This window comes from Plutella xylostella, chromosome 16, assembly GCF_932276165.1.
Source record: "Plutella xylostella chromosome 16, ilPluXylo3.1, whole genome shotgun sequence".
Taxonomy (NCBI): domain Eukaryota; kingdom Metazoa; phylum Arthropoda; class Insecta; order Lepidoptera; family Plutellidae; genus Plutella; species Plutella xylostella.
Window position 1 is genome coordinate 9,090,760 of NC_063996.1, and position 23,762 is coordinate 9,114,521.

Genomic DNA, 23,762 nt, shown 5'->3' on the forward strand with positions numbered 1-23,762 from the left:
GGTGGCAAATATGGCCTTAAGATAAATGCGTCAAAAACAGAAAGCATGAAAGTTAGCTCCAGCAGTACAGAACATGTCACCTTGGGCAACTCGCAACTGAAGCTAGTAGACACCTTCTGCTACCTTGGATGTATCCTGACGAACAAAGGCGGTGCTGATATGGACATCGATAACCGGATCAAGAAAGCAAAAGCGGCTTTCGCCCAGCTTGCCCCAGTCTGGAAGTCGCACATAATGCCCCTTCGTCTAAAGCTGTCTATATTCGAAAGCAATGTAAAGTCGGTCCTTCTCTATGGCTGTGAAACTTGGAGGACTACAAAGCTGCTACATCACAAGCTCCAAGTTACCGTCAACAGGTGCCTCCGTTCGATTCTCCGCATATACTGGCCGGACACGATTTCTAATGTGGACCTATGGAAAAAATGCAACCAAACCACACTGAGGAAAGAAATCGCAATGAGGCGTTGGAGATGGATCGGCCATACAATGAGAAGACACGACTGTAACCATGCTCAAGTTGCTTTCGAGTGGCAGCCTAGTGGAAGACGGAGACCAGGTAGACCCGTACAGAGCTGGAGAAGGTCCGTGGAGGCGGAAATGAAGAGGGCAGGTCTATCGTGGGCCCAAGTGAAGGAGGCGGCTCAAGATAGGGAAGCGTGGCGAAGAATGTCTGTAGCCCTAAGCTCCACAGGGGAGTAACAGGACTATAACAACAACAACAACAAAAATGTTAGTTGTATAAGCTGCTGGTGTTCCAGTTTAAATAAATAAATAAATAAAAGTTTGCGTTGTCGGATTCTAGAATAGAATAGATTGATAAGATTACCAGTCTACCACCATTTCACAAAGGCACAGTCACTGAGCAGAAGAAATGGCGAAAAAAACTACTCGAGCATCTTTTTGGTTATATTTAGAACATTTTACTTTAAAATATCTATAAATTTTTTCCAAATTCCTTTTTTAAATAGAATAGAATAAAATGCTGTTTATTTTGCACCATTAAAGAAAACGTTGCAATATCACAACTTATATATAAAATTGTACAAAAAAGGCGGTCTTATTGCTTAAAGCAATCTCTACCAGACAACCTTTGGATGGATAAATTTGGTGGATCAAAGGGGGCAGCCACTGCTAGTGTCCGCGAGTGTACGGCAGAGCTTTTGAGATTTATTAGCGGTCCGGCGCTGCATGCAATATTTACGAGCCGGAACGCCACTCGATCCCTCACACTTATGGCACGGGGAACGTGTTGGAATTCTAACACTTTTTTTATACTCTTGATGAAATAATCGCCTACCTGTTGTAGATACATAAATAATTAGAGCATACATAAATAAATAAGTAATCAGAACGTTATTTACAAAAACAGACAATGAAGTGGACGCACTTGTGTGAATTTCTATATAAAGAATACTGAATGCGATGCGTTCGTTGCATATACGCGTTTCATACGATATCGAAAGGTGGACGAAAGCTATTTTACATTTGACATTTCAAAACTTAAACCATTGGCTTCAGACTCACTACCAATACAATATCTATTTGCAGTTCAATTCAAACTACAAGCATGTACTAATGATTCCTATTCCAGCCGTAGTGTCGTGTGTAGGCATCCATATTACTGAAAGGGCTTCTGTTCTGAGCCTGTCCCATTCATCGTAGCCGGGGGGTTACTCTATTCTGAACGAGGGCTGTCGTGTGAACGGCACACTTAATACAACGAAATAGAGTCCTGGTGGCCCACGACTTTGATTTTCTTAGTCATATAGAGTGACCCCTTTGGTCCTTCAGTGGACACACAGTTGCTCCCGATTTATAGCTCGATCAATGCACAGAGGAGTTGCAATAGGCATGGTGACGACCGAATGGTGTATTGATCCTGACTGACTTCAGCGTAGAAGGTTGCCGGAACGATTCCCGTCCTGGACGTTAGTTTAAAGACAAATTTGTTATCCGGTCTTAGGTGTTAATTTATCTAAGTAAATAATCTTTTTTATAGACTTTCCACGTAATTTGTTTTGTACTATAAATGAAAACAAGTGCTATCCTCGGCGGAACTCACTGAATCTCCGAACAGAAATTAAGTTTCATACGAAATTCAATTTTTGGTAAAAAAAGGCTTTTAAAAATTGCACTCCGCTCGGTACACCGCACTGTGTAAGATTCCACTTAACTTGATTTGCTCCGATATGGTTTTAAAAGTTACCTAAAGGTACTACACATAAAGTCTTATCATTATCGACTTAAAAAAGGAGATTCTTTTTGTATAACCTTACTTACCAATAACAAGGTACTAACACCCTTTCAATAACAATAATTGTGAGAAATTAGTATTTAAAGATATCTTCCTTTTTATTCAAGGGAAAGAGATTTATTTTTATGACCGCAATAATATAAAAGAGTGCGATATGTTAGTGTACTCGGCATCTACAATTCTAACCCTTAAATAAATAGTAACAAAGTTGACTCAATAGGACAGATACTAGTGATCGTGTAAAGGCGCCATGCCAGCCGCCAGCCGGCTGCGAAGCTCTCAGTATAATAGGGAAATCATTTCATTTTCCTCATATTGTTTCGTTCCTCCATTGTGTGTGTATTGAACTTCGCATCTTTGCAGTGTAGGGTGGCCACGCAGTCACTGCACTAATATTTTAAAAGGATAGCTTAAACGTTTACTACAGGTAGTCCATAATTAAAACGCATTTTGTAAACATATTATTTTAATAATAGTTTTTAATGAAAAGCTATTTTATTTACGAATATTGCAATAAATCTTAAAAATATAATGTAGGTATTATTACAGTTAACTTTATTTTACTGCTGTGAGAAGAGCAAGCATAACATAAGTCTGATAACAGGTAAATATGTGACATTTCTGAAGAAAATCTAAATAAATAAACATTTATGATAAAATAAAACAGCAACGCTTATTGAAAAATCCGTTTGAGCCTTATTGTTATTTCATAAAACGAGCACGGTAAATGTATGCCAATTTAATTTGACTCATTCCATCCGTCGTGGAATGTCCCACTCCGCGCCGACCCACACACACCCGAGTGTAATAACGTATCTTCTATATTGAAATTCAGGAAGCGCCATTTGACTGTATAACTCATTGAGCGAAACGACTGCCGATCGAAAACACAGCATAACACTCAAGCAATTGGATCGGAATTACAATGAGAGGGCGCCACATGACGGCACATATTGAGGAGGCGTTAAGGAAAATGCATTCTGATAGAATTGACTGTAATGTAGGTCGGGGCTCGGGGCTCCATTCACTTGATAAAAGTGTTAGATTAACGATACACGAACCAGATGGTGTTTCACATACAAAAACAAAGCAATAAACTGCCTGAATTTTGTTTAATGTCAAACCGTTTTAAGTTTAACCTAATGACAAACATTTATTATTTGAATAAAGACACAAATCTTCTAACCGAAATAATTCAAAATAAGAGCTCAGTGATAGAAGTCGGGTGTTATTTGACGAGATGTTTCTTTTGCACTGACACTCCATCTAATTCGTATATTATTAATCTAAGATAAAAATGATTGTAATGCGTTATATTTCTATTGAAAGAGCGTTTTTTCAATACCGAAGGTTTCCTTAAGAATTCTGACATTGATTTTAATGTAACCCAGGTCCTCCTGTAAGGTCAAATTACTTAACTGCTACTGCTTTGCGATTCTGTAAAATCAGACATCTCACTTCGATCTTCATTCTCCCTTCAACTTTCACTTCACGTATGTCATCTCATACATTGTTTGTCAAAATCTCGAAATTGCGGAAATTACATAATGCCAATTTCAAAACTCACTCCGGATTCAGAATCGAGTTTTGACAATTAGCTTTATAGAATCGCACTGCTGGTGGTCTAGTGGTAGAGATGTCGCTTACAACCCCATAGGTTTTGTATGTAGCCTGTTTAGTGACCATCTGCTAGGGCAAAGGCCTCCTATCAATTATTCTTATGTAATAGATAGTAAGAGGTATAGTGACAGATAGATCGAGTATTTTGCTGAAAGTTTGCTGAGTACCTATTATTTATAATTATTTTGTAAATAACTTCTAATAGACGACGACCGAATGGGGTAGTGGTTAGTGACCTGACTACTGAGCCGATGGTCCCGGGTTCGATTCCCGGCTGGGGCAGATATTTGTTTAAACACAGATATTTGTTCTCGGGTCTTGGATGTGCCCGTAAAATGGCAATAGGCCCGCCCCCTATTACATTGGGACTAACATAACACTCTGGCGAAAAGTGGGTGCAGCAATGTACCTCTGCCTACCCCGCAAGGGAGTACATCAGTACAAGGCGTGAGTGCGTGTTTTTTTTTTTAACTTCTAATAGCAACGACTTTTTTCTTCACTGATTACTTACTTATCATAATTTATCTCTACAAACATAATATTATAATTAGCTGAACACAGTTTAACTAAATGTAACACAACGTATGTATGTACTTATGAGTAACCATTTTGCCCTAAAATGTTTGAGCTGCGATAGACGCAGTGTAGCCGCCACCTGGGGGGCGAGTCTGCTAACAAGTGACTGGGCACTCGAGTGTCGTCATTATGGGTAGCAGATTCACTATGAATACTGTCATAGCGATGTTATTGATAAACAATATAGTACAATACCCAGCGATATTTACGACAAAAGCGAAATGATTAAAGCCATGAATTCTACAAGTGGTTTTAAATCCATTTATGTTTTTTTTTACGTTCTTCCAACTGTGCAACATCAAAGGTGGTGTAAAAACCGTGGAAGAAATCTTTAAAACAGCCAGGAATAGAGAGCGCTGCAAAGAGCTGACTGCCAACCTCCAATGATGGAGAGGCACTATAAGAAGAAGAAGCAGCTGTTTTTTTAAGTCCTGTTGTTATTGTACTAAAGATGCAATATAGTGGTTCTTACAATAATATGATATTGCCAAGGATAAGGACATTGTATGATTATGTGTCTATTACCAGACACGGCAGCCACGTATTCGTTGCACAAAGTAATTTCGCGCCTGTCGCCCGCCGCCGCACTACACTGCATGTACTAAACTACACTACATGCCGTATTTAAACTAAATTCCGTCCATAAAGTTCAATTTGGCCTGCTCTTAATTATCCCGTGCATAATGCGCGAGTAGAAATGAGCATGTATTGCCACGCAAATAGCGCTCGAAATATTCTCATTTAATTATCATATTTTGCCTTGTTGGCTTGTACCGTGGGGGGCTAATTAGGCATCACGCATTCGGTGGGTTCGGCTCTTATTTCTAACGCTATACGGGCAAGTTTATGCAGTTTTGTGCGTGTGTAGGTTATAAGGACAACTTGTTTACTTTGGAAAATAGTTGTTTAATTGGTCTTTAACTGTCTCTGTGGTCTGTTAGAAGCTTAATTTCTAGACGAGAACTGTCGGGTTTCAGACCTAGACCAGAAGAAGAATAGCTTGATGCCGAAAGAGTGAAATGTTCCATTATGTAAAGCAGTCAGTACTGCGCCTGGCTCTCTCTAGTCATGGCGACCGCCACTACCGTCATATTAGGTTAAGAAAGCAATGGAACATGAACATACATTATTCTTGTATGTAGAACACACACTTAGGGCTTGTTTCACAATATCTGGTTAGAGGCTACCTGACGGATAAAATAGGTGCTGTCACTCTCTGTTATTATTTGTTAGACAGTGTCAGCATGTATTTCATCCGACAGGTAGCGACTAACCAGATATTGTGAAACAGGGGCTTAGTGTAATAAACAATGCAGTTATGCAGTTTTAACACCTGTTTTTTTCCAGAGTTGAAGCTACATGTCTATAAAATGCTGAAATAAAATGTTATGGTTGTAACAAAAGGTAAACTTAACATGTCAAATAATTATATTCCATAATTAATAACAAACACGTGTTGCAAGAACTGCGAGGCCACAGACGATAACGAATAAAACCTCTTCCCTGACTTAAAATGCACAATTTGAATAAAAAGTTAAACGGGAGCGAATAGCGTTAAAATACTGTTGAGCGAAAAATCACCTTTGAAAGTAGCTGCTTCAGAACTTATGGAAACGGAAATGATGTGGAGTGGGATGAGCGAGGGTTCCACTGAAATGTGATAAAGTGCATCCAGCGGCTCCATCGCTTTACAAGTGCTAATTTTTCATTTACCGCCATGAATACTGGCGCGCGCGTTGAATGCTCTTTGCTGCTGGAATTCATATCATAAGTTATAAACGGATGCTTCTGTAAGGCTTTTTGAAAGTTTAAATATGATTTAGGAGCGTTTGGCTGGGGTTGTTGAGTATGAAACCAGAGTCCACGTTGTTCTTTGGGGTGTACGAAAGTTCCGTTAGCTATATACTGACTTTTACTATGATGACAAACTCTAGACCAGCTGTTCACCTTTTATAAACATGTATAATTTTCTATCAAAAATTATAAGTAACTTAAGTAACTACACATAAATGAAAATTGTCCGACCAGTGAGAGTTAATCAAAACGCCACGGTTCGCGAGAAGCAAGCAGTCACTCAACTCCGCAAGGTCAAGAGAGTGAGCCTCCAGCACTAATTAGTCTCATGTAAAAACAACCACAAGAGGGGGTGTTGTGGAGGGGAGGGGAGAGGGGTGCAGCTGCTGAAAAGGCGAACTAAAATGCGCATGAAATTTAACGCTTAACGAGACACCGTAGCGCGCTCCCGAGCGATGCGACGTGGCATAAAAAGTGGTGTGAATATATCCTGAATAAAATGTATACTCAATAGACTATCAACTAGTACAGTATAAGAAAGGGTGGTTATGACGTTGTGACCTTATAAACTACCCAGTAGTTCATGAAACAAAATTGAAAAAGTTATTTTATAGTACCTACTATAAATTAACTAGTTTTACCTAAAACTATTTCAAGACAAGTGCTACCACTGTTAAGTTTATTATTTTTTACTCATCATAGGTAACCTAAAAACATCAAAAATACTGGACTTGCTTGTTGCTTACTTGTTTGCGAGGCAGCCCTCCGATCAAGGTGTCTATTTATTGGATAAACAGAACGTTAATGCGATATAATGTGGAATTTTACAACTTCGAGCCATTATAATAATATTATAATAATATTATATCTTTCTTAATATGTGTTGTTCGCACACGTGAATCCTGAACAAACAATTATTAGGGACTATTATAATTATTTATCACAAATTTATAGTATCCCGTAAAGAACAGACCGACAGAAAGCTGGTGTGATACAGGGGGTTGTCGCCAATCCGACAAACATCTTTGGAACACTTGTATGTGTGTGAACCATAGAAGTAATAAACTAAGTGCCAATTTCTCCATTCTCGGTTAGAGCATAACCAAGGAGTAGTGGTTAACTTTTGACACATCTGTCATGAATTTTATATGGAGATGACGTTTAATTTATAAATCAATCCCTGCAGGTTAGATAACCGACAATAGAGAAATTTGGCACTAAATGGTGTAAACATAAATGCTCTCTTTTTTTGTTGTACGTATTAGCGTTAGGATACATTGCATTTATTATTAGCGTTAGGATACATTATTACTAAAACAGTATAATATTCAATGGATGAAACACCAGGTGTTTCTCAACGTGGGTCAGACCCGAATATTCCCGAGTAGCTACACTGGTACATGGCACGTGCCGGGAAGCGCCCGGCTCATCCGAACCACCCTGTATTCTAATGTAGACAAGTAGTTGTGCCTCTACACATTTAAATGAGGAACTAAACATAAATGATGGCCGCTGCGCCGCGCCGGAAGCTGAGGTCGGGCTACACTACAGCATCGTACAACATTTAGATTAAATAATAATTAGGTAGGTAATTAGTTTGTAAACTATGTTTTAGGGGGTTTATTTTGATGATGGCTTGCCATGAGACATCATTTTATGATTTTATCATCATCATCAGCCAATAATCATCCACTGCTGGACATAGGCCTCTCCCAAGGAGCGCCACAACACTCGGTCCTCGGCCTTCCTCATCCAACCACTACCCGCCACCCGCCTAAGGTCGTCAGTCCAGCGGGCAGGAGGGCGTCCCACGCTGCGTTTGCCTGTTCGTGGTCTCCACTCGAGAACTCGTCTACCCCAACGGTTATCGGTTCTTCGGCAGATATGACCAGCCCACTGCCACTTCAGCTTGCATATTTTGACAGCTATGTCGGTAACCTTAGTCCTCTGACGGATAACCTCATTTCTGATACGATCCATCAGAGAAACCCCAAGCATAGCTCTCTCCATAGCACGCTGAGCGACTTTAAATCGGTGGACCAGTCCTACCGTCAGTTTCCACGTCTCTGCACCATACGTCATCACTGGCAGGACGCACTGGTTGAAGACTTTTGTCTTCAGGCTCTGAGGAATGGCCGAGGAGAATATGTGACGAAGTTTCCCGAATGCAGCCCAACCCAGTTGGATGCGCCTTGCAGCCTCCTTGTCGAAATTGCTTCTGCCTAGCCGAATAGTCTGCCCGAGGTAGACATATTCTTGCACAACTTCGATTGTTGCCTCATCAACGGCGACCGGCTCCGGTTTGATGTGAGCATTGTACATGACTTTCGTCTTGTCCAAGTTCATACCGAGGCCAACACGTCGGGAAGCAGCATTTAGGCCACTTTATGATTTTACTGTTATAAAATTAACTTTACCAAATAGGTAAGTACCTGCAATAAAAAAAAACTGTGGTCGATTGTTTGTGTGTATCTGGATTATTTTTCTAGAAACAGGGACGCGCGGTTGTGGCGGTATGTACTCGTACATTGTTAAATTGTGGCAGGAGTAGAAATTGTTGATAATTTTTTATTACATTGCAACGATCACATCACCATATTTTTTCATTAACTATTATCGTTAATTCAACACCATTTATATTGAAAATGTTTCATTTTTCGCTTAATTACATCGTTTTGTAAACATTATTAACACTAACTCGCATAAATCACATGTTTCAAAACAGCTGAAACGACTAAAAGCCCAATTCCCTGAAGCCATTAGTCGACTGGCCGCGTGCCGCCGCCGCCGCCGCCGCCGCCCCGCCAGCGAGCGATCAGCGTTGGAGGGTTACTCTAGATTGACATAAACTAACTAACGAAAGCTCTTCATGCATTCGGTATGTTTAATGCAACAATATAGAGTCGTGGTTAGCGCAGTAGCGTACCGAAACTTTCAAAATTAGAACGACCCCCTTTTTTACTACCTCTTTATGTATACAGAGTAAGTATACTGAACACTATATCCCTGTATGCATTATCGACAAATATTTCGTTTTTTAAATCATTTTAAAGTTTTACAATGATTCAAAAAACTGCGTTTTGTTGTAAGTTACATAGATTATAACGTTAATATTTTACAAGCTACTTTTGCATGTTCATTCATTGAATGCACCCAACAAATTCTGGGAATTCTGTATCGAAAGCTTAGTTCATGACCGATTTATAGCACTGACGAGTTTCAAGAGCACCTACCTCGGTTCAAAGTAAAGGCCATTCACTCAACCATCATTGAAAAATATTTACCGCAAAACAGTTAAATTAAGCTAAGCACACAGACATAAAAAGTCATGTCTTGGCTCAAATATTCGTATGTTAACAAAGTTAAATTGACCTTGACATTTTCATTTTTTGCTGGCTCACAATTAAGAAACCCCTTTGGCCCTGTGATCCCTGAAACTCAATTACATTCAAGCAATACTTAATAACCTAACACACGTATCCAATTCCGAGAGCTTTCCTGAAATACAGATTATAATGAGAAAGGGACAAAAGGCCTTTCCAAGCGCCCTTACGAAAAGTTTCAGACATCAAATACAATATACATAAATACCAACAGTAATGTATAGCGGACCGGTGCGTGCGCGCGCGTGAACGCGTGTGTGTATGTGTGTGTGTGTGTGTATGTGTTTGTGTGTGTTCTCACCCGAATGAAAGAAACACATTGTGCCTGAAGACAGAACAAACAAACGCTCCACAGACTCAACGAGTGAACGAAGCGAAGGTGCCTCTTTTATCTAATTTGGGTCAATTTATAAGTAGGTACTAAGAATGTATTTGCTTTTTCTATAACATTTTTGAAGCCATTGTTTAGTGCCCCAGTAGAATTAAAATAAGCACGAATGTTTGTCACAAAAAACGACGTAAAAACCAACATTGGCATTGCCAATTGGTGTCACCACCGGATGGCATCACCTACCTACCGCTGCACCCCCCAGGGGGCTGTAAACACAATTTCAAAATGAATCTATCAGCGGAAATGCTCTATGAGTCCCCAGAGAAGGGAAAAATACCCATTCATAATAACTTTTTTGCGTCAACCCGTGCGTAGGACTTTAGAAGTTTTCACTCGATCACTTTGGCTTTTTATTTGGGACATTTTGTTTATCCATTTATATATTAAATATTGCATTGAATATTCAAGCGCTGTAATCCTGAACCTGAAGGGTGAACTTATTTATAGATCGGTTCTTCGATAGGTATAGGGGGTTCCGCTCATCTGGCATAATCTTTATTGACCAAAACTCATTTCGCATAACTCGTATGGTCTAAACTTTTTTGGCCGAACCATCACTTTGCCAAGACTTATGTGGCATAAGGCTCGTTTCGTCTAAAACTCTTCAGGCACAATCTTTAAACACCTAAGTTTCGTTTGCTCAAATTTATGTTCGTCTATATACCTATGTATAATCTTGTTTCTCCTAATGTTATCTTAATAAATAGTATATTAAGTATGCAGTAAATGTACAAATTGTGGTATTTTTCTCCTACATCCCTAAAATCACGATATTGTATGATCAAAAAATCGAAAGTTAACGACCAATATAATTATTACAAACCCCATGAGATCGAAACCTAAAAATAGGTGCGACGACGAGCAAAGCGAGGAGGAGCGTGTTAGGTGCACATGTTCATCAAAACCAAAGCGGAGCGCAGCGAAGCGGAGCGGAGCGTTTTCCAAACAGCGGAAACAATACAAGGCACCAGTTTGCGCTATGTAGGGAGACGCTCCGTCAAAGTTAAAGCCAAACGAATATTATTACTTTGTATAAACCTATGCCATAGCATTATTAGGCTATTCAAGATTTGGCCATACCATTATTAGGCTAAACAATGTTATGCGAAATAACTTTTTACTAAACGAGATTTATGCCATACGATTTTCGGCGTAACGAGACTTTGACCAAACGTTACTATGCAATACGAAATTAGGCAAAAAAATCTTATGCCAAAAAAGGTAGAACCAGGTATAGGTAATTAATTAAGATTTGTATATCTTTATAAACACCCCTATCGATAACGTTTGAATTTAATATAACGCATGCAAATCTGTTCATTATTGTCAGCCAGTGGCCTGATTCTTCACTGAATAAAACTAGGAGTCATGAAACTTATAATGGGTTAACATAACAATAATATTCAAGCCATAAAAAGGTTTGTTGGGACATACTCACCGGCGCCGTCCGCCTGGCCGGGACACGCCGGGCGACGGTGCCATATTTCATTTGTGCTAATTTTATTCCTAACTGACACGAGGGAACAATATGCTTTAGGGCTGACATGAGAAAAAGGGTGTGAAAATATTACTCCACGCTTGTTGCACGCAAATCGTAATGAAGTAGGAACGATAAAAAAATTTTTTTATGCTACGGCTCGTAGTTATATGCTACGCCGCTGCGTAGCAACGTGCTACGCGGCGTTGTCAATGTGACGTAGCAAAAGTGATTTTTTACAGGTCTGTGAACTTAGCAGCAAAAACGGTCAGCAGCAATTTTTAGTACCGCCGAATATGTTTTTCCAAATAAGCCAATTCAGCGGTATACTGTTATCACTACATCCTAGAGAATACTTTAATGAACTTATAGACATATAAAACATTTAACAGAGTGCTCCGAGAGATTAATAAAGTCACAATTACTAAACGGCGTAGCGTGCGCCTTATAGCGCCTTATAAAGTGCAGCTAGCAGCAGTTACACCTCTTACCACTCTTGGTACTTTGCTAAGTTGCTGCTGAGGGGTGAGTGCGCATGACGTCACTCATACATAGTTGCTGCTATGTCGCCGTAAAGTAATTGTAATGTAATTAATCTCTCCGAGCACGCTGTTACATGTGTTATATGTCTATAAGTTCATTGAAGTATTCTCTAGCATGTAGTGCTAAAAGAATTTGGGTAGATTGGCTTATTCTTCATAATTATGAAACAATAGTCGCCCATATAGGAAAATATGATGTTACATTAATCAAGTTAAAACTTGATAGGAACTAAATCTACCACTCATCGAGTGTATGTAATAGATAGACGATGGTATATAGATCGTAGCAATAACTACTTTATGTACGTATGTGGTCAAGGGACTTCAAAATAATGAATTAAGTCAGCAACAAATTTTAATATGGCCGAAGAAATTGTACCTAATGCAATGAATCTCTCGGAGCACGCTGTTAAATGTGTTACATGTCTATAAGTTCATTGAAGTATTCTCTATCATGCAGTGCTAACAGAATTGGGGTGGATTGGCTTATTCTTCATAATTATGAGACAATAGTCGCCCATATAGGAATTTCCATTATTATGTTATGTTAATCAAGTTAAAACTTGATAAGAACTAAATCTACCACTCATCGAGTGTATGTAATAGATAGACGATGGTATATAGATCGTAGCAATAACTATTTTATGTACGTATGTGGTCAAGGGACTTCAAAATAATGAATTAAGTGTAAGCAGCTAAAAAATGCTTTTGGCTCGGGAAGAAAGTGAAGGAACTTTTCACCATAATAATGATCTGAACCGTAGCCTAGTTGGATGTAGCTCCATATCAACCTGGAGGTTCGAGGATCGATTCCAGCTGAAGATCTTTTTTCTTTTTGTATTTTATTTTAATGGAGGTTACTTTCAACTTACAGTGAATGTGACCAGTTTATTTTTTGTAGATTTATTTTGGTTTCTTAATATGTAAAATAAAAGATGCCAAGACAAATTTATTTTATTTTATACAAATACACATTAGAAACTACATCAACACAATCATGTTAAATTATTTTATATTGTTTATTATTGTTATAAGTAGGTATGATTAAGATCACAATGGTATTTCTAAATTTATTATTTTTTTTCTTACAAAATTCTTAGCCTATATTCTGATTCAAGAATTCTGTATAGTGTGCTTATTAATAATAATCATTATTTATTTATTTTTCATTAACTAAGGTACAGTAAGAACTTTTACTCTGGTGTGACAAATAACATCGATAGCTTTACTTATATCATAGCTCTTTTAAGTAAGAGCTCATTATATTATAATATATTGTGGTATTATAGTGCATGCATGACTGTGTACTGTGTTATCTAGGGTGAACGTAATTCAATTCTAATGGCCATTTAGGTATTATATTTTCAGTGATGCACACTTTCATGACGAGATGCAGGACGCGGAGATGACGTGGCTTGGACCACGTGAAGCTTGCTGCCGTCGACAGACTGAGATGGAGAACCGTTGTGTCTGCCCTTTCCCCCACGGGGGGTCATAGGACGCCAAGAAGAAGAAGACGCGCACTATCAAAGATTTTGACAGGAACTCCTGTCGTCACATTTGCTGGGTACTTCGACATGTCGATGTTGCATCGTCATCTTCACCCAGGTGATCTGTTGGCAAGAAAAGATACATTAATAAAAAGGCGTGCCAAATAAATAACATTTCTGTGTGAAATAAAAACTATAAAAGTTTCAGTTTTCTCGCATACAAAGTGGCGCCTCTAGCGGAAACTATCATGAAACTTGACAGATAATATAGTATACAGGTGACAGAAGAAAACAAAAAAAAAATCGCTTACGTACCTAAATTGCAAAACCCGTATAGGATGTGCTGCACGGAGGGCGAGTAGACGCCGGTGTCAAGCAAGCCAGCTGCTATCGAACTGCTATCGATTCTGAAATTATTAAAAAAAGTGTGATAAATGAAGGATAGATACAGGTATACATAATTTAATATGGGTCCGGATAAATTTATTCACTATACTGGTCTTAGCTACCGCCTGGACGCCAAGAGTTGCTGACCCAAAGGATAGGGCTCCTGAGGGGGAGTGTTGTGCTGGCAGCTTAGAAAGAGCACTCGCCTCTATGCCTTTATGTCTGCCTGACTTAAGTCGTTGACTTGTGAAAACTTCATTAGTATCAATACTCAATATTTTACCGCATATATGCGGTTCGTCTGCAACCATTGTGGCAAAAAATGTCGTGCTGCTATTGGACTATACAGCCATCAACGACGGTGCGGCCGTCGTAGCTCATAACCCACGAGCGCTGCAACAAACATCTATATAGATGCTGTGGCCAATGATAATGATATGCATAGTGTCAATGTGCAAAACTCCGTGCTACTACAGAGGAACCAGGATTTTATTCATTTCGCTTACCTTTTGCAAAAGTGTATCCAAGTGTATCGTCATATTTATACTTTCTGTCAGCTGGACTTGCTCCTCACCTGTCTCCTTTCAAAGTGGTTCCCTCTGGACAGGGTCTGTCTGGGCGGAACATGGTGGATATAGCGCCGGCACATTTTACAACATTTTCACCTGAACAATCCACAATTAATCAGAAATAATGAATAGACTGCGCAGTCGCAGCGGCAAAACAAACGACAACAAACAATCCCCCAGTCTGGCGCAACTATCCTTGGCAAAAAATATGTATGAAACGTGCGCTGCCGCTTATGGCGGCTATATCTGTCTCGCTCTAACATCTCGTATCTTGTGTATCCGCCCGCCCGCCATGACACTTGAGTGTCTGACAGTGACATAGCAACATTTCGTATTTCGTTCGTTAGTTACTTTTTGCTGAATTTCTTTAATATTGTGCAACTTAGTTTACTGGAGGTGAAATATAACTAATTTGCAAAACATTAAGACGAGACGTTTAGCAAGGTTAAAGTGTGTGATGTAAAACAATGCATTTCAAAGTGTGTGAGATTTGTGGCTTGAAAGCCGGTCGTGTTTTCGATCAAAAGCGAACATTTATGGCCAAATTTCCATTGGATGAAGAAAGGTAAGTAATAAAATCTATTGTTATTCTATTTGAGACACGGAACATATCAGTTGTTTTTGATTTCATAGAAATATCATGTAAATTAACTTGGTCCCATCTTGTATACAAAACATTAGTGCTGTACCTCATTAGTATGTGGGTACCTATGTACCCACATACTAATGAGGTACAGCACTAATGTTTTGTATAATTTTGTTTGTTTTGTTTAATTCAATATCGATAGCGATATTCAATTCAGTGCCGTCAGATAATGTACCATGCTAGCATTGTGTAGGAGTCTGAAATTTAACTGCAATAAATAGATAATGTAAGTGAAACGTTACTTAATAAATTAATAATTGGGTATTTATAAAACCAGGTGTAAAAAATGGGTCCAAGTTACTGGCAAAGAAGATTTAGCCTACGTGCCCATAGAAAAGCTGCACGGAAACAAATATATTTGTGGGAAACATTTTCGACCATCTGACTTCAAGAAGAAAAAGACCCAACTGAGAAGAAATGCTATTCCATCTTTACTAATTACTGTAAAACCATTGTCAGAGGAGATTTTGACGGGATTCCCACTACACATTTTTGGTAAGACTATTATTTGTACTTACCCAGTTATCTATGCTCATAATTAATCTGTCAGAGATTATTTACAAATGTGTTAACCATAACGCTAACTTGACAATAGAATTAACCGGCGGTTGGTGATGTTGAAGTGGTCACTGGTTTTATATCCATAGTAAAACTTGTTACTTATTTTGAAAGGAAACCTACATCATATTTAGTCCCTTTAGATATGTGAACCCACCAACCCACAGTGGGTGGACCACCGTGGTGGGAAATAGTCCAAGCTTGGAAAGGCAGTTTAGTCATTGGGGATATGCACCACACCACTCGAGAGGGCTAGGTGCTGGTAGTTACAACCCCTCAGAGAATAGAATAGAATAGTAGTTAGGTACACTATTATTTTCATGAAGTGTTAATTAATTGTTACTATAACTGGTTTTTTATCTATCTTCAACTTCCAGGGTCATCAATCAAAGGCAGACCATTTTACCTCGGCATTGAAGTCATCCATACTCACCCGCCTCAGCACACCTGTAAGTAGAGGTTCGGACTGCGAGCAAGATGATAATGAAATATTGTTCGACTTTCACGATATTGTCTTTTTAAAAAAAGATAAAAAGGCCACTGGTGTTGAACAACGGAAAAAAACTGTTGTTGAGTCAACTGTGAACACTGATTTTCCTGAATTACATCTTCCAGAAGATTTTGATTGTGAAATAGAGGAAATGGAGAAAATATTTAAGAATTTTGACAAACAACCCACTGTTTATGTCAGCGGGTATTTAGCCAAAGTCCTGCTAAAAGACGTAAAGTGTCAAGAATGCATTAATGCAATGAAGGTGGATAACCTGAAACCAAACTCTATATATAATTATATAGCTTTAAAAGAATGGTGGGCAGAAAAGATATCACTCACATACCCCAGTATTCAACTTTGCGATACAGTTGATACTGCTACCAAACAATTCGATCTGCAAGTGAAGTCTCAGATATACCTACCTACGAAAAAAACATATGCCAGTATGCAATTACAATCATGTTTGCTGGTACAAACTTAACATGGATGTGCATCAGAACAAGATGGCCGAACAATTTTTAAGACGTTTGAGCCTTTTGTTAATTCGAAATGAGTGTCGAATTAAGAATACATTGTTCGCAGAACTAGAAGACCCACTAGCAGACAAAATAAAAAAAGGGCAACAACATGGTGCTTCTAAGTAATATATTTTTCTGTATAATAAATGTAAATAAATGGTTTTAAAGCAATCGTTGTCATTTATTATAAATATAGCTTTTATATTCATAAAATTAAAAACTCATGTCTCAGTCAAAAATATATTTTAGGCGGTTTTTTTTCCATTTATCGATATCGATAAATTTGGGACCGTGTAAGCAGCACTATTATTTGTTTTCATGTTGGCAGCAGTGTTTCCTGACAGAAGCTGTCACTGTCATAATTTCTGTCATGGTGGTACTGATTGCCAGCGCATGTTCATTCGTTCGTTCGTAGTTCATGCCAGTGTATGGCAGTCCCGTCTCTTAACGTAGTTTATTTGCTCAGTGCAATCCCCGATAAAGAAAGATGTCCGACTCGACTTCCTCTTCTTAATCACAGACAAACCATAGACAACGATTGATTTTACTCTGGTCAATCCCAGGTCTCAGAATAATAATAAGCAAATTACAAAGTAAGATCATTACAATGGAAAAGAGTGTTAGTTATTTAATTCAATTAAGATCATAAAATCAATTTGGTTTACAGTAAAATGTATAAACGCTAACAAAACTGTTTAGGTACTTAACTACAAATATTTATGGCAATCTGTCGGGTGTTGGTCGGGTGTGCCAACAATTTCTGCCAGTATCATGTAATGACATGGCATGTGTATTTATTTATATTTACTGTAAGCACTACCTACAGTTAAAATAATTTGATTTATTATATCGTTCGGTTTTTTCTGTGAGGAAAATAGATTTATGTTGTTTATTGGCTCAGTTTTTATGAACCTTTTTTTTCTCTGCGATGAAAATAGATTTATGTAGTTTAATGGCTCAGTTTTTATGAACGTTCTTTTTTTCTCTGCGATGAAAATAGATTTATGAACGTTCTGTGATTTCAAAAATATTTTTTTTTACTGGCAACACTACTAGTACAATAGTAGTGATGTACACACGGTCTGTCTTGTTCGTCAATCGAGTTAACCTGTAATAATATAATATTGATGTCGATTCTGAAGGCAGGAATTCAAATTTGAACGCTGTCAAACAAAAGAAATTGCTAGTATAAAATGAGATTTCAGGGAACAGTCATAGAGTCGAATTTTAAACAAAGAATTTAAAGTTTTGACAGCATTAAAATTAGAATTTCCGCCTTCAGAATCGACATCATTGTCCCACTAATGAGCCGCATCCTTCTTGAAGAACAACACCAAGTTCTTGCTCCACGCCTCCAGTGTTGTGCTAGTATGAAAAAGCGAATTGAAGATCTTCTGAGGCTGTTCAAGGAGTAATAGCTTTCAAAAGCGCTGTACTATCTATGTTTTTACCCAGAGCTTTGTCCTTTTTGAGCTGTTTGAGGACTAATAATCTTACCTCTGTCGACGTCTAGGAAATCGTTAGTGTGGTGGCGTGTTAATGGAGCTCTGTAATCAGTGAGCAAGTGAAGCTAAAAGCCGTAGAAACCTTCAATTTCCCCATGAAATTTCAGATTACAGGCAATTATACTACCGTCAGCAGTCTTCAACTTAGCAACAACACTCTTTTCCATTGTAATGATCTTACTTTGTAATTTGCTTATTATTATTCTGAGACCTGGGATTGACCAGAGTAAAATCAATCGTTGTCTATGGTTTGTCTGTGATTAAGAAGAGGAAGTCGAGTCGGACATCTTTCTTTATCGGAGATTGTTTGTTGTCGTTTGTTTTGCCGCTGCGACTGCGCAGTCTATTCATTATTTCTGATTAATTGTGGATTGTTCAGGTGAAAATGTTGTAAAATGTGCCGGCGCTATATCCACCATGTTCCGCCCAGACAGACCCTGTCCAGAGGGAACCACTTTGAAAGGAGACAGGTGAGGAGCAAGTCCAGCTGACAGAAAGTATAAATATGACGATACACTTGGATACACTTTTGCAAAAGGTAAGCGAAATGAATAAAATCCTGGTTCCTCTGTAGTAGCACGGAGTTTTGCACATTGACACTATGCATATCATCATCATTGGCCACAGCATCTATATAGATGTTTGTTGCAGCGCTCGTGGGTTATGAGCTACGACGGCCGCACCGTCGTTGATGGCTGTATAGTCCAATAGCAGCACGACATTTTTTGCCACAATGGTTGCAGACGAACCGCATATATGCGGTAAAATATTGAGTATTGATACTAATGAAGTTTTCACAAGTCAACGACTTAAGTCAGGCAGACATAAAGGCATAGAGGCGAGTGCTCTTTCTAAGCTGCCAGCACAACACTCCCCCTCAGGAGCCCTATCCTTTGGGTCAGCAACTCTTGGCGTCCAGGCGGTAGCTAAGACCAGTATAGTGAATAAATTTATCCGGACCCATATTAAATTATGTATACCTGTATCTATCCTTCATTTATCACACTTTTTTTAATAATTTCAGAATCGATAGCAGTTCGATAGCAGCTGGCTTGCTTGACACTGGCGTCTACTCGCCCTCCGTGCAGCACATCCTATACGGGTTTTGCAATTTAGGTACGTAAGCGATTTTTTTTTTGTTTTCTTCTGTCACCTGTATACTATATTGTTTGTTTTTGTTTTAAAAGGTCTTTATTTTCATAAACTTACACGATTATTTAACAACCCAGTGTACATTAATCCTAGGCTAAACAATCATAAAATAATAACGTTTACAAGACTTACAATCTATTGAAACATATGAATAAATGTGGGATTAATTAAGTAACATCAGCTGTGAGATAAATCTATTAAAACAAGTTATGTAACATATTAGTAAATGTACATTTTTAAGATATATAGGTATATAAATAAAAAAAAATAAATAAAATAAAAATAAAACGGGAACTTATACACGATAAGAATAAGTAGGTAAAAACCTACCCTAACAATTGACAATATTTAACAAATATGTACATAAGTACATACCATAGACCCAGTATATACTATATACTAAGTCTATGGAACATACTTATTTGTGACTTAATCATAGGATTAAGTGACAACAGATGCTATGTAATTGAATACGATATGTATAAGATAAGAATCATAAACTAGACCGATAACTTTTAACAATTAGAAGTTTACGGTAGTTGTTAAAAGTGCGGCTGCGAACATGAGCAGTGCGAGCTGCGGCGGCCGGCGACGCGATCACGCGCATGACTCATGCGGTCACGCTGTGTCCGCGCGCCCGTCGTGATGCAGTAAGTAGTGATGGGGTAGTTTCGTCACGTATCGATATCGATAATTAGACGTCATGGGACGGGTTGTGCCAATCATCGAGATGAGGTTGTTAGGATGGTCTGGATTAGTGATGCAGTAAAACTTCTTGGTCAGTCTTATAATAAAATCGATTAATCTAGGAAAACCTATTTTTTTGTGCAGTTTGAGCAAGTTCGTACAAAATGGTGTATTATAAGCAATTTTTAGGGCACGGTTTTGAACAACTTGCAAATTATTGATGTTAGTGTTATTTGTATTACTCCACACAGGGCAGCCATATGTAATACACGGTCGGATTAAAGTGGAATATATGAGCAGTTTAGTGGAACTGCTAAGAGATGCGCGCCTGTTGAGTAGGGGGGATAAAGCTTTCATGCCCTTTGTCCTCAAGTGTAGGATGTGATCGTTCCAAAGCAGTTTGCTATCTAGAATCAATCCTAAGTATTTTACGGACTTGCTCCAGGGTATGATGTGACCATCAATTAATAGTTTTCTTTTTGGCAATTGTCTAGCCCGAGTAAATAGTATTGCTTCCGTTTTTGTGCCATTTAACTTCAGCTTCCACGTGATAAAGAACTTTGAGAGGCCTTCAATTGCGAGTTGCAATCTATCTATTACAAGATCGACATCCCGTGATGATGTTAGACATGCGGTGTCATCAGCAAAGCACGCCAAACTTGTTCTGGTCTGTTTGGGTAAATCATTAATGTACAAAAGAAACAAGTAGGGACCAATAATAGAGCCTTGAGGCACTCCAGCAGGAATAGGACGAGAAGCAGATGACACGTCGCCTATGTGTACATAAAAACTACGATTAGACAGGTAAGAATCGATCATTTTAATCAGGTGCATGGGGACTTTGCATAAGAGAAGCTTATGGATGAGCCCTTTGTGCCACACTGTATCGAATGCCTTTTCTATATCCAACAGGATCATACCTGTTGACTGCCCTAAATTCATGTTGTGAGCGATAGACTCAGACACTCGGGCAAGTTGCTGGATGGTAGAATGTGCATTACGGAATCCGAACTGTTCATTAATCAGCAGATGTTTAGTATGCCTTTGAAGTCGTGAGTTTAAAATTTTCTCGAAGAGCTTTGCAAGGGATGGAAGTAGGCTTATAGGACGATAACTTACGGGAATTGTCTCGTCTTTTCCGGCTTTTTTTATAGGTATTACCTTTGCTACTTTCCATGCTGATGGAAAGTATGCTAATGAGAGGCAAGAATTAAACAATTTGGTTATTAGCACGACAGCTTTCTGTGGAAGACTTTTGAGTAGGCAATTCGCAATTTTATCCAGCCCTGGGGCCTTGCGCAGTTTGATTATGCGCAAGTAATGTGATATTTCCCTAGGGTAGACAGGATTAACTAGGGTGCCTGGTTGAAAGTCGGCAAGACGTAGACACGATTCTGTGACATCCGCTTCAACCTCTGTGCTTTGCCAGTCGTGAGTTAGGATTAGATTTTTGTGAAAGGCAGTAGCTAGCTCTTCACATTGTTCCAAAGTTGAGGATGTTTTGGTGCCATCGGTCTTAGAAAGAGGAGGAATAGTCCCTGAGGAGGAAGCTTTAATATTTTTAGCCAGTCGCCATAAATCAGGCCCCGGATTATTAACTTTCTTGAGTTTATCGCTCCAGATTTTATCATTATGTTTAGTGATATGAGAGTGAATATTTTTATTAAGGTAGTTAATTTGGGTGTGAAGTTGCTTGCGGGTTTCAAAGTTAGATTCGTGTTGGTCGAGTTTACGTAGGCGGTTTTTGAAGCTAATAAGCCTTCTGATTTTGCGAGGAAGAGGTTTAGGTGAAATTGATGCAGAAACTAGGGGTATTGCGGTATTAGCCGCAAGAGTAATACTGTCAGTGAGGTTCATAATAGCTCTGTCAATTTCTACAGGGGACTTGAATACTGCAGATGAAAGAAAAATGTTGTTGTTCAAAACAGATCGATAAAGATTCCAGTCTGCTTTGGCAAAGTTGAAACGGGTGGTAGTTTTGCGCTCGAATGTTACCGTTATACGGAAGAAGACAGGAAGGTGATTTGAAGAGAGTGCAGCTATTGTTTTAAAACTTGAGTCGTCGATGTTGTGAATGTTGTTAGCTATTACGAGATCAGGTAAAGATTGAGAGTGATTTGAGCGATAGTGAACTAAGGTTGGGCTGGGTGGCCCAAAGACTGAATAATCGCGATTGAGCATATGATTGAAGAGAAGATTGCCAAAGGAATTAATTACCCCTGGAAACCAGTGCTTATGTTTAGCATTAAAATCACCCATTAAGAGGACCTGATTATCGGACTCAAGAAGTAAATCGATATCATTAGTCATGAATGGAAGATTTGGAGATTGATAGATTGAATAAATTGTACATTTCAAATTATGAATATTAAGTTTTATACCTATTGATTCCAAGTGTTTAGTTTTGGGAGAACTGACGAAAGTGTGATCAATATCTGATTTTACGAGTATTGCCACACCTTGTCCTATGCCACTTAGGTGTTTGTCGTTGCGATAGCAGACGTAACCGGGAAAGCTTAGTTTGAGACGATTTGTCAACCTAGTCTCGCAAATAGCAACTATGTCTACTGCCAAACTACTTACAAGATCTGCAAGCTCGCACTGCTTTTTGTTCACGCCATCAGCGTTCCAATATAAGAAGCGAAGGTCTTGAGAGTTAGACATAGTGTCCTAAATGGGTCAATATTAAGACGACCTTATCCAGGATTGAATTACACTGCAAAAATTTACTCTTCATGGTTTGTATTGTTCTTAGGATATCAAGCATCTCCTGTGTGGTTGAATCCTGGTTCAGGTTGATAGTGGGAAGCTGTTGTGATGGTTGCTCTTCAGGATTTGTAGAACTAGCGATGTCAGCCCAAGTTCTGTCTTTTCGCACGAGGGTCGCTTTTTGAACGGGTCTCATATTAGGAACAATTCGGTTCTGAATGGCTGGACGGGCTTCAGTACGGATTACTTTTAATCTCTCCAGGTAAGAGAGTCTCTGGGGACACTTGGGATAGTTTGCTGGATGCTCTTCCTTACAGTTGCAACAATGGGCGGGAGTTGAGCGATCTTTTTTGTTGCATTCTTTGGTTTCGTGTGGTTCAGTGCACTTCACACACCTCGGTGGCAAGTTGCAGTTACGAGCTGCGTGTCCAAAATTTTGGCAGCGGTAACATTGCGTACCAGCAGAATTGTTTGCCTTGAATCGCGTGATTTCTACAGCGCAGTTTCCAATGTATTTTATCTGGCGAAACTTGGCAATGTCTATTCCAGGTGGAAATTGGACTAAGTATGGTGGGCACGATACACCTACGGATGGTGACCCGAGTTTCGTAACTGTGGCTCCTTGGAAACCAAGCTCATTTAGGTCCTCAGCTAGGGTGGCTTCAAAATATGCAGGCAGACCCCTTATGACTACTTTCGTCATTTTTTCATCCTTCCTTGTGAAGGTGTGGAACTGTACATTGTCAGCTCGAAGACCGTCGATGATCGACTTGTGAGTCGCAGCGGAGTAGCATTGAACTGCCACTCGGTTGTTGTTTCTGTATTGAAGGTGGAAGTTTTTATCGATTTTTTCGATCATACCTTTGATAGTCCCGTGTGACCACTTATCTTGGATCTGGATGATGATAGGAGGCACGCGTGTCGGGTTCTTCCTCACTGTCACCGCATGTTTTAGGGGTTCTGATAGGCCCTGACTTGGGTCTACAGAAAGGTTGCTGAATCGGTTTGGAG

The 23,762-nt window shown here is 39.0% G+C and overlaps 1 long non-coding RNA gene across 2 annotated transcripts; it reads right to left on the reverse strand.

Moving 5' to 3' along the window:
* Positions 1 to 12,975: 12,975 nt before the first annotated feature.
* On the reverse strand, positions 12,976 to 14,666 carry LOC119692443. Of its 2 annotated transcripts, none has more exons than XR_007267166.1 (3): positions 14,421 to 14,666; positions 13,843 to 13,934; positions 12,976 to 13,650 (listed from the first exon to the last, which is right to left on the reverse strand). It is a non-coding gene; the product is annotated as an uncharacterized LOC119692443 (long non-coding RNA). The 2 variants fall into 2 exon arrangements; XR_007267167.1 differs by having other exon boundaries at positions 14,489 to 14,664.
* Between the last annotated feature and the right edge of the window lie 9,096 nt (positions 14,667 to 23,762).